Source organism: Sarcophilus harrisii, chromosome 1, assembly GCF_902635505.1.
Source record: "Sarcophilus harrisii chromosome 1, mSarHar1.11, whole genome shotgun sequence".
Taxonomy (NCBI): Eukaryota; Metazoa; Chordata; class Mammalia; order Dasyuromorphia; family Dasyuridae; genus Sarcophilus; species Sarcophilus harrisii.
The window spans coordinates 696073941-696086103 of NC_045426.1; the positions used below are offsets into that span (position 1 = coordinate 696073941).

General features: G+C 39.5%; 1 long non-coding RNA gene across 1 annotated transcript; it reads right to left on the minus strand.

Moving 5' to 3' along the window:
* Positions 1-6147: 6147 nt before the first annotated feature.
* Positions 6148-11376, minus strand: LOC116420842. The gene is made up of 4 exons (XR_004231303.1): positions 10591-11376; positions 8721-8849; positions 7879-8029; positions 6148-7439 (listed from the first exon to the last, which is right to left on the minus strand). It is a non-coding gene; the product is annotated as an uncharacterized LOC116420842 (long non-coding RNA).
* Positions 11377-12163: the final 787 nt, after the last annotated feature.

A 12163-nucleotide genomic window follows, 5' to 3' on the forward strand; every position in this document is an offset into this window, starting at 1 on the left:
CACAAACCATTTTTCCTAGAACAACTTTGCCTCCCTTCCTCCTCCTTTTCTCCCAAGACATACAAACAAGGCAGAGCATGAAGTCAACAACTTTCTAGGGTTTGGGCCAACTAGGAATTCTTGCTATGCCATCTGATCAAAGCATAAACTCCCAAGCAAACGCATAAACAAACAAAGCATTTAAGTGACCTAACCTTTCCAGACCTTAGCTGCCAAGAATGATATCTCGATGTCCAACTGAGTATTTGATGTCTATTGATCTGACCTTAACCTGCAGTCAGCTTTTAACTCTATGAGGAGGGAGATAATTATCGTCTACAAATGGATAAACAAATCTGATTCTTCCTATTTGCATTTATGTTTAATAAATGAATACTAATAGCTAATATTTATGACATCTTAAGATTTTCACATTTTAATAAAACTATTAAAACATTTTTTAAAAAAGGAAAAAAAAAGATTTTCACATTTTAGATATATTTTCTTCTTTGAGTCTCACAACAGCCCTGGTTTCCTTCCCATGTGTCCTTGGCCAATGGCCTTCCTTTCTGGGCCTTAGTTTTCTCATCTGTAAAATAAGAATAATTTCCAAAATCTCTTCCAGCTGCAGTTTCCAAGAAACTTTGATGATTTGAGGAAATAGGGAACACAACAATTCGGGGAGTCAGAAAAGAGAAATTTCATCGGAGGTGACACATAAGTTAAACTTTCAAAGTATCTAGGGAATCTAAGAGTCAGTCAAAAAGAAAACATATTGCAGGGATTCTGGTGCTGCTGTTGTTCATCCTTTGTGCTCAAAGAGATCCAATGACTTCAGGAGGGTGATGTCTTGACTTGCAAGTAAATTACAGCTAAGATGGCATAATGAATAGAGAGTTGGATTTGGAATTAGGAAAAAATGAGTTTGAATGCTGCTTAAACACTGGTTATGTGACTCTGAAACTAGTCTTTTATAGAATAGCTCTCCTCAGCCTCAGTTTACTCATCTGTAAAGTGGGGGGGGGTTGGACTCAATGCTTTCTAAGATCTCTTGCGGATGTAAATTTTATGTCTATGAACCCACAAAAGCCCGTGCAAAGACATGAAAGTGAAAAAGAAATATTGTGTTTGGGGGCCTCAAGTAAGTTTAGCAGGAGTACACAAAGGTGATCATTAATGTAAAATGAGCCTGGCAAAGTACAATTTCAGCAGGTTGTAAATAGCTTTAAATACCAAACTGCATTTTAGTCCTAGAGGCAATAGGGAGTTGCTGAATTTCTCAAGCAGGAGAGTTACATGTGAAGACAGTATTTTAGGAAAACCATTTTGGATGATAGATGAGAGGCAGGAGTTACTGGAAGCCAGAAGTGCAATTAGTAAACTTTTGCTATGGTATAGGACAAAAAGTGAAGGGGATCTGTTAAAATAAATGCATATATAAACATTTATGCACATAGATTTGTTACATATGTATACACATTTCCACACATGTTATTTATATCTATATTTGTGTATTGTGAAATATGCATTTATTTACATATATGTACATGATATATAAATGTGTTTGTGTATAACAGGGATCTGGCAGAGTGACATCTTCATATGGAAGATATTAGGATTCTATTTCCAAGGAAATGGCTTAAGAGAAGTGAATTGGAGACACTGTAAACATTAGGACATTTGATAATTGTCTTCTGGTCCGCTAACCACATACTGAAAAGGAAGGTCTTTAACTGATTTTGGAGCAGAGATGTACAAGTCAGTATTTAACAACCAGCTCTTGAGAAATAATAATAACAAAAAAAATATATTTATATCCCAATTTTAAATTTAATCTTAATTTTCTTTACTACTTCCTTCAGTCCAGAAAATCAGTGAAACAATGTCAAGCCCCAATTTGTAGCATTTGCTGATTTCTGAGAAAATTTAACAATTGGCTCTCTGAGCTGGCTCCAGCTGGCTCTCCCCCTTCATCCCCCTGCTTTGGAGGCATTCAAAAAGGCCTGCCAACTTTGGCTCCTTCCCATTTACTGCTCTTTGCCTCATTGTCTTCAGCAGCTCTCTCAGAAGGGGGGATGGATGTCTTATGATGTCCATACACCCCACCCCACCCCTAAGAAACTGGAACAATGGCTTTTTGTTTGCTCTTTCCCAGTCTAGGTGAACAGAGCAGCGTCTTTGATTTTGCCTGGGAGTGAGAATCACAAGAATCCTTGACTCAGAATCCAGGCTGGGTAATGGAAGCTGGCTCAAGGAGCAGTCTTTGAGAATGAGCTTTGGCGATCCAGACCAGAAGAAGGATTTATCTTCATCTGGACATGGACTTGGAGGGACCATTGCCATTAGTTTGCTAAGATTTGAGCCTATGCTGTCAGAGACCAGGATAACGTACTGAAGTTTAGATTTGGTAGAGGGCAGGGGTATTAAACTGTAATAGAAACCAACCCTAGTAATTGTATATTGATTTAGAAAACCACAAATCCACACTATCTATATTGTACTGTATTTTTATCTTTTTTGCTGAAAAATTTCCCAGGCACATTTCAGTATGGTTCAGGTCACATTAGGTAGCGTGCTTGTGTAAGCACGAGTAATCATGTCTGATATAGAGGATGTGAAGCCTCTGAAGAATTGAGGTTAATGTTTGTATATCTGCTATCACTTCTGATATAAATATTATATTGTAATAGGCAATTTATAGTAAATGGCTAAATGAGTGCTAATCACTGGCATCTAAATTTGGGGAGACCAGAAACTTGAATTAATAGCATAAAAAGATAGGTACCCCCCAATCCCTCAGGATATCCCTTAGGACCCTCTGTTTCAGAGAATAAAACTGGAAGACACACTTTATCTAAACACACACATACACAACGTATGTGGACACATATGCACCCATATGTATGTCTATAGAAGAATAATATCTATATATAAAAATCTAGTATATTCTCTGTAGCTATTCCCTTCAAAATTCCCTTTTTTCTGGTAGATCAGGTCGCCAGAGAAAGACCTTTTCTCCTCAGAATTTAGGGGTATCCCTGAGGGGTTGAAGGTATCTTACTAATACTATAACAGTGTTCTTCTCTCCCTTAATATTTGCTGTTGTCAGTCAATCTCTGATTCTTTGTGACCCATCTGAGGTCTTCTTGGTAAAGCTACCAGAGTGGTTTGCCATTTCCTTCTCTAGCTCATTTTACAGCTGAGAAAACTGAGGCAAAGTAGGTTACGAGCCTTGTCCAGGTTGACACAGTCTGTAAATGTCCAAGACCGGATTTGAATTCAGGAATAATGATATAATGGACAGATAGCACCCAGCTACTGACTGAAAGCAATTAGTTAACCAGACAATAAACTTTTGGAAAGGGGCTTTTACTAAGGTGCTATGGTTGGTATAAAACATTCCTCCTAAAAATTTGACCTGGTCTTTCTCCAGTACTTAGGGAAAGTCAATTCAAGGTTAGAGATCACACTGACCAAGTGGTGATTCACAGAACCTTTGTGCAGGAAATCTTTTTCTCCCTTTCTTGAGGCTCCCCTTTTCTGTCTTTTCCACTAGACTCTTTATAAACCCCTGAACTCTGCTCATTCTGTGGCTGACCTAGATACTAGGTGCTCAAAATACTCCAACTTTCTGAAATCCCAAAGTCCTTCTCTAAGGGTGAGAGGAGAAGAGAGGAGCTGTCACATTTTCTTCCCACTTATTCCCATTGTCCATTGGGAATGAACCATTGTTCTTTTTTTTTATTATAGCTTTTTATTTATAAGATATATGCATGAATAATTTTTCAGCATTGACAACTGCCAAACCTTTTGTTCCAACTTTTCCCCTCCTTCCCCCCATCCCTTCCCCCAGATGGCAGGTTGACCAATACTTGTTAAATATGTTAAAGTGTAAGTTAAATGCAATATATGTATACATGTCTTCTGTACAAGAAGAATCAGACTTTGAAATAGTGTACAATTAACTTGTGAAGGAAATAAAAAATGCAGGTGGACAAAAATAGAGGGATTGGAAATTCTATGTAGTGGTGCATAGTCATCTCCCAGAGTTCTTTCTCTGGGTGAAGCTGGTTCTATTCATTACTGCTCTATTGGAACTGATTTGGTTCATCTCATTGTTTAAGAGGGCCACATCCATCAGAACTGATCATCAATTTTTATTACTGTTGAATTTGTAATCTGTAATTTGAAATTGTACTGTTGAATTTGTATTACTGTTGAAGTATAGAATGATCTCCTGTGAACCATTGTTCTTAAGGAGCTTGCTGCTAACTGTAGTCCTTCCCCTTCTAAACCAGCTCCTGATTCATTCAGGTGTAACTAGGTTTCCTCAGCCAACCTGAACACACTTCCCACACAACTTCACCATGTTTAATTAAAGACTTTCAAGGACTTTTCCTACTTAGTCTAAAGTCTTTGGTTGATTGGGATGTGTTCCCACTTGGTTAAAGTATTAGAATATATAATATCCTATATATATTAGGATATATAATATCACTTACTTTAAGTGGGGTTAAGGTCAGGCTGATCTCCACTCCATCCAAGCCTACCATACTAAGGTGTTTCTGTTAAAAATTGAAGAACAATTATAGCAGGAACATGCTTAGTCTAATGTCCTCGGTTTCCTTTGAATCATGGACCAAGATTAGAATTTGCCCTCACTCCTCCAGCCCCACAAGTCAGAATCTTTGACCTGATCGAGACAGAGTGTACTTAGTTTTCAGAGAAGCCAGATCTTTCCCAAAGATACGTCCACAGTCCAATCGTTCCTTTTGTTAAATAATTCAAAACCATAATGGAAAACTATGTACTTCTGTTCCTGTGGAATGTCTTCATCTTTTGTTCCATGGCCCCTATAAATGTGAGTTAGAAATTCCTTGAGTCCGAGTGTTCTCTGATTATGGCGATGGGAGAAGGGGATTCTATTGGCCAGAATTTTTCTCCAAGAAAACTTCTTGTAAAATAATTAATATATTTATGATAGATTTTAAATAGAAAGAAGATGAGGAAGAAAGAAGAAGAGAAAGGAGAGAAACAGAGAGAGAGACAGATACCTCAGAGCAAGTCACTTAAAGTCACAATTTTCCAGGCAACTTTCTAAAATCACATACAAAAAAATCCCAAAAAACAAAAACCCGTCAATTTGCACTGGTGAAGGAAGCCCCCCTAGCCTGAAGTATATCCTGTATTAATTAAATAAATCCCAGATCCAGCCTGTGTACCTCAGTTCTCACAGTTCACGAAGCTCCCCCACAAAGGAGGACTTTTATGGGTCTCTGCGATCCATAAGCCCCCATAGGTGTGTCCCCTTTTTGCAGTCAGCCACAATGTTTTGAACGTTAATTCCAGATAAAAGACAGTCAAATATAAACGAGGTCACTCCCCACGGACACGTGGAGTCCATTCTCCAGTGGGAAAGGTAACACCTCCGGAACACACGTGAGACCAGAAACAGGAGTGGGGCCCGGGGACAAACTAGCGTGTTGAGGGACCTTTTGGGAGGGGCTTCTGCCAGGAAATCAAGGACCGTGTGGAAGCAGGTGCATGCTGACAGCTCGCTGCTGCCCCGAGGCAGCCCCTGGGAGAGCTCCCTCCTGGTTCATCATCTCTGGGCTCCGCCGTTATCTCCTCCGCGTGAGGTCATCTCCACAGCACCTGGACCACTTCTGCGGCGGCTGAGTCGCTCTCTGTCGCCATCTGCTGGGCTTTCCGTGTCATCTCTGCAGGACCAATTCTGTCCTGAATTACCATCTGCCGGGACAGAGCGGCCGCTGGCCGTCCCTGACTCAGGGAGCCGTCGTTCTCTTGAGCATCCGCATCCAATCGAGTCACAGGAGAGGGAAAAGCTCGTAAAATCGATCCTTCTCAATCCCTGTTTATTCATATTTTACAGAAACTCAAGCAGAGGAGAAATAATTCTAGGCCCAGTATTCTATGCATGTACCACTTCGCTGCCTCCAAGAATTAGTTTAAATCTTTTTAAAAAAAATTTTAAGTTTTTTTTTTATTTTTTTAAATGCATGCAAAGATAGTTTTCAACATCCCCCCTTGCAGAACCTCTTGTTCCCTATTTTTCTCCCTCCTCCCTCCCCTAGAGAGCAAGCAATCCAGTGTAGGTTAAACATGTGCAATTCTTCCAAACACATTGCCACATTTATCATGTTGCCCAAGAAAAATCAGATCAAAAAGGAAAAAAAAATGAGAGGAAAAGAAACAACCAAGTCCCAACAACAAAGTAGGTGAAAATCCTAGGTTGTGATCCACATTTTGTCCCCATAATTCTCTCTCTGGTTGCAGATGGCTCTCTCCATCACAAGTTCATTGGAATTGGCCTGAATCACCTCATTGTTGAAAAGAGAAGCAGTTCCTTTTAACTGCATTTACATCTCTTACTGGAATTCTTTGTCCTCATAACCGAGTCCAGTGCTTTCCCAAAACCCACAGGAGCTATTCGGAGGCTGGTGTTTTAAGCTGAACCTTAAACTCTATTTTGATTAGCAAGGAAATAAAACTGGGAACAAAAGCTGAATTCAATTTAAAAAATATGTTTAAAGCACTTTCTATGTGCCAGGCACTGGGTATATGAATAAAGGCACAAGATAGTTGGGTACCCTCCAGGAGGTTATAATCTAATAGGGAAGGAGTAACATGCAAACAAACATATATACAAGGAGGCTAGATATAGGACAAATAGAAAATCATTAATGGAGGGAAGGCACTGGAATTAAAAGGATTTGGGAAACTTCCTTCCTGTTCGAGGTGGGATTTTAGTTGTGACTTAAAAGGCCAGGGAGGTCAGTAGTTGGTGCAGAGGAGGGCAAGCACTCTAGGCTTTGGGGAGAGCCAGAGAGAATTCCTGGAGTGTCTTTGCCAAGAAAACCCCAAATGGGGTCATGAAGTGTCAGACATGACTGAACAACTTTAGTGTCCTGATTTTATTTAAACAGTGAACATCAGTTAGCTTTTATTAGGGATACTTATTGCAAAGATAAACAAGAAAGACATTTATAAATATTTTCCCTCAACACTCATGGTTGCTCTTGGGAGAGTGAGCTCAAACTTAAAAGTGATTTCCTTATCAATTTGCTTTACTGGGTTCACTTCCTGAAGCGGTATAGCCAAAACCACTTTTAGTGTCCCAATTTTATTTAAACAATAAATATGTTAGCTTTTATTAAGGATATTTATTGTGAAGATAAACAAGAAAAGCAGTTATAAACATTTTCTCCCACCATTTATGGTTGGTCTTGGGAGAGTGAGCTTGGACTTAAAGTGATTTCCTTATCAAATTTGCTCTACTGGGTTCACTTCCTAATGTGGTATAGCCAATGGATGGATGAGGGTGTATCTCACCTGCTCAGGACTGGATGGGCAGATGCTTCTCTGGCTTTTGGCAAGTCCTATTATAGATTCCAGCTCCCAGATCTCACAAGATCTTATTCATCTCTAAGATCCTTCACCTAAAAGCAGAAATAATAGACACAACACAGGAATAATAGGACCATAGGTTTATGGACCATATTGAGAGAGTCCTGGTAGTCTCTCCTCCTCCCAAAAGATTAATCTTTGTCTTCTCACTTGAATATATCATTTTTTTAATGTTGGTTAAAACCTTTTGAATCTACTCTAAGTCACCTAATAACAGTCTGTCTTTTTTATCACATAATTAGCCAATCAGATCGAGTCTGTGCACTGGGGAGTGTCACAATTTTGTTACTTGTCTTTGTGACTCATTCTTGGATGTTTTATGGTCTAAGCTTCTTTCTGGGGGAGGGAGAGAATTGTATCCAGTGTATTAAGGGCAAGCTCTGAACTAAGGGACGGATAGATGGAGAGGTGAGATTCTCAAGGAGCACACATTTTAAATGGGAATGGGAGTAGGGGAAGGGAAACACTCACGGGCGGCCGAGCTGCAGGACCTGAGGAAAGCCCTGGACTTCTTGGGTGCAGGAGCGGGTCAGGACCGGGATGGCAGCAGGCTGATGGCAAGGCCCAGGGGTGCAGGGTCTTCCTGAAAGACTGCCACTGATGACTCCCCTTTGTTGGAGTGCTGTGAATAGCATTTATTGCCAGTGACTGTGGGGAGTGGGGAGTGAGCCTGTGGGTTGGATGGGGATGGAGATCCAGTTTGTGTGTGTTTCTAGCACCTGCCCAGAGCTGAGCAGTGTGGGCCAGAGAGGCACTGGAAGGGAGTCTCCAAGGACTTTTCTGTTGGGCCTTCAGGAGCCCACTGGGATGTGGCTGCAGATAGGGGCTGGAAAGGCAAAGGGGAAGGTTCTTGGCAGGCTCATTAGGCTTCTGCTTTCCAACTACAACGTTTCATACTCTGTAGTCTACAGTCTCTCCCATCCCAACACTCCTTGTTCTAAGGTTCCTCCTCCCAGCCCTGTTCTCAGGCCCCTCCCAGTTCTGACACCCCCTATTCTAAGGCCCCTCTCAGCTCTGACACCCCCTGTTCTAAGGCCCCTCCAGCCCTGACACCCCCTGTTGTAAGGCCCCTCCCACCCCTGACATCCCCTGGTCTAAGCCCCCTCCCATCCTGACACTCCCTGTTCTAAGCTCCCTCCCATCCCTGATGCCCCCTGTTCTAAGGCCCCTCCAGCTCCACAGCTTTACAAACTGTGAGATAGATAAACTAACATCCATTTTAGCCACGACTTTGGAACTTGGTATGTGGCCTTTCAGTTGATTTGTTTCATGGTTCTTGAGCAATATTCTGAAGGTCTCCTGCAGGCTGGTACCTTTCCAAGGATGATGTAAGACATGTGGATGTTTTTTGGGCCTTTGAACTAGTCAGATTTCTCAGTCCAAGCCCTTCATCTTCTTAGTTGCTCAGTCAACTAATCAGGTCAGAGGAAGCTTCCATTGTCCTGGAAGAAACTATGATTTAGCCAGGAAGAAAAAACAAGTGTCCCATATAACCTGAGTTCCAAGGTGACCCGCCTGCATCCTCTAAGCTCTCGATTAACACAAACTGGATCCAATTGTGAGAGCTTCCCTAAAAGGTCACATTCTCTTTGCTTCACTGTGATACATTCATTCAGATATTATTTAGATAAATCTTCAATGAGAAGGAATGGTTTAGTCAATATAATAATTTGGGACTGAGAGAAATAGCCAAAAGCAGGATCCTGCCCTGAATTTCTGCAGGAGTCAACAGGTCAGACCAAGAAACATTTTGATTCTAAATGGTATGTTTGTGGAGTGAGATGGGGATACTGGGATATGAAGCCTGGATGGTTGGGGAATCCAGTTTCTTCTTTTTCTTTTGCCTTTCTGGGAGCAAAGTCTGAACCAAATATTAACTCAGGCCTTTGATGAATGTTGATCATAAATGGATTATATAATATTACATCTTATAATATGTATAATAATTATAATATATTATATAAGTATAATATATGTAAATAAATATAATATATAAAATAGTATATTATATATACACAATATATAAATATAAGTATATTTATATATGAATATTACATAAAATATATTGTCAAGCACATTATATAATATATAAATGTAAATATATTTATATATAAACATTATATATTATATAATATAAAGGCTATGTTATAATTTCTTCTAGTTCTGCATTCCCTGTTCTAAGACCTCTTCCAGTTCTACATTGGTCTGAGCTAGTGTTATGAGCACTTACTCTGTCTATAGCTCCTGTGTGCTAGAAGCTGGACATTAGATCTAACTTTCCTGATTTACTCCAACAATATCACCAATATCCTTTTCACTGATACTTGGGTTTACATCTCTCACAGGCTGTTAAATTAACATTCTGGATGAAACCTCTGATTAAGTCAGCCCACTCCTGAGAACCTTCTGTGAATCCCTATTATCTCTGGGTTAAAAATGAAAACACAGTTCAGTATTTAAGCTCCTCTGTCACTACCTTACCAGACTGATTTAATATGATTCCTCTTCAGAGCACAGAAGTGTTTCTGGGAGGATTTTTTTATATAAGATAGAACAATTTGCCTATTGGAAAGGAGGGTTTCTTACTATTGCCTCCTACTTCTGGAGTGTAGACTTTCCTGTCTTGTCCAAGATCCCCCTTTTTACTTCAATTAGTAGATACTTTTAGCCCCACCTCTACAGAAGATATTTTTGGTGCATAAATAGAGAACAGTGGAGTTAACTGGCCACCTAACCCCTACTAGAAAGTCAAGTTGCTTTTTTTTTTTTTTTTTTAAAGCTCCTATTTCTTTTAGTAGATGGGAGGGGGAGAGAAAAAGGATCAAATCCATACATTTTTAATTCCAAATAAGAAGATTTTTAAATATAAAATTTCTCTTTCTTGTAGTTCAGGACCCCCCATGTAATATTGAAAAAAAAAGATCTCTGTTTTCTTCACTTTTTGAGTAATATACCAATTACTGTTTCTCTCTCTTTTGTAAATCCTCACTTATAATGATGCATATAAACTAGAAAAACTGGGTTGAGTCAAATCTTTATCCAGAGAAGTTGACAATATTAATTAAAACAGGTATTGTGAGTGAACTTTGAAGAACAGAAAAAGTTTAATATAAGCTGGTTCAGCTAGTGGGAAAAAGTAGAAAAGAGACATGAAAAAAGTGTTTCAATAACAATTAGACCTACTTCTTTTTTTTAGGCCCATTCTATCCCAACTCAGAATAGGCAGAGGTAGCTCCAAGGAATGCTCAGTAGCAGCTTAACTCTGGCTGCATCTTGTGCTTCAGTGATCATCTCTCAGATTAGGGGCCCAGAATTTCTCTTCACTTTTCTCCTTTGCACATGAGATCTTCCAAAACAAGAGGGGGAAAAGGGGAGGAAGTATCAATGTCCTTTTAAGACTCATTAAGTTCTTAGATCTCCCAGAGACATGTTGCCAAGTGCTGAATTTTCTCTGCCCTTAGAAAAATGCCTTCCAGGGCTTTTTAAGGAGTAACATTATGTTCTGGCCAGGCTGGACTTGTCCACCCTCCATCTCTTGCCTCCATGCATTCGTACACACTGTCCTGCATAGCTAGAATATGCTGCCCACATAGCCTTCTCAAGTCTGCCTTTCAGATTCCCTATCTTCCTCGAAGAGGGGCTAAAGTCTATGAAACCTCTCCTCAGTCTCTACTCTTCATCACAACTTTGAATTTATTTATGTATTTACAGGTTCCCCAGGTTAGATTTTAAGCTTTTTGAAATCAGAGAAAACTTTTCTTTTGTCCTCTCTTCATCTTTGTGTCCTCAGAGCCTAGCTCATGGCAGGCACTTGATAAATGTTGATTGTGTGAATTTAATTGAATTAACTCCATCAGTCTATGAAGAGCCTCAAATGCAGTGTGCAATTCCATGACATCATGTAGAGCAGGAGTTTTTGACCTATTTTTTTGTATCATGGCCCTTTTTGTCCGTCTGATGATGTTTTTAAATACATAAAATAAAAGCACATAGGACTGCAAAAGAAATTAAATATCTACATCTATCTTTCTGTCTATACAAGTTTTTGGACTCTAAGGTAAGGAGTCCTGTTATAGATCTTGCCTATCTATCTATCTAATCTATCATCCTTTTATCTAATTACCTAGCTGTGTATCTATGTATTTTTTTTTTTTGTCCGTCTTTATTTTTCTGTCTAGTCTTTTTTTTTGGTCTTTATCTTTCTCTCTCTCTTTGACTGCCTATCTAGCCATGTAACTATCTTTCTCTCTGTGTAACTAATTTAGTTTCTCTCTCTTAAATATACTGTAAATGGATAGTGAGTGGTCCTCAAAATTAAACAAAAAAAGCAGACAGAGCTGGATCATGCTTAGGAAAATGCAAAGTTTTCTTTGAGTTTGAGTTTTCTCTGGAATAATGGCCTGTCTTTTAAAAAACAATATTCTTCCAGATGTTTATGTCTGTGGTTCAGGGAACACTTGTCTCTGAAGAATCAAGTTGAGGATCCACCCAAGTGGAGACAAATCATGGTGGGCTTAAGCAGCTGCAAGACATTTCAAATGAGGAACTGTGCAGGACAGGATGTAAAGGAGTAAAAATCCTTGGACAACTCACTCCTGCCTCTGTTTCCCACCTTTAAATGGGGGATAATGAGTATCTATCTCAGAGGGTTGTTATGCAACTCAAACAAGTTGTAAAGTGCTTTGCAAACCTCAAAGGAGTACAGAAATATAAAATCTGCAGGATAAATGATTGTTCATGTTAACTCATGAAATTC